Here is a 392-nt window from a genome sequence, read left to right on the forward strand (position 1 = left end):
TTTTTTTTTGCTTTCAATCTGTTCCTAGAGATTTTCACAGGGGGGGGAACTAATTTGAATCTACAACTGTAAAAACTAAAGAACTTTTAATAAATGTATGTGAAAGTGGGACATGTTCATTTGTGGATTTTAACAAGGGAGTGAAGAATCATCTTAGGTGGGTTTAAATGAAAATGAAGCTGTGCACATGTGGACAGGAGCAGTGATGTAGTCTCTGTACTTTCCTCCATGTTCCTCTGCAGCGAGGGCTTCCCACTGCCTGCCAGTGTAGAAGCTCATCCCTGCCAAGACAAGAAGAGTCTACCATCAGATGGCACGTAGGGCTGTGCGATATTGAAAAAAATTTGATATTCGATATGCGATACGATAATGCTTAAAGTGCCACATACTCA

Source organism: Sinocyclocheilus grahami, unplaced genomic scaffold (assembly GCF_001515645.1).
Source record: "Sinocyclocheilus grahami isolate Dianchi unplaced genomic scaffold, SAMN03320097.WGS_v1.1 scaffold15966.1, whole genome shotgun sequence".
In the NCBI taxonomy this organism is placed as follows: domain Eukaryota; kingdom Metazoa; phylum Chordata; class Actinopteri; order Cypriniformes; family Cyprinidae; genus Sinocyclocheilus; species Sinocyclocheilus grahami.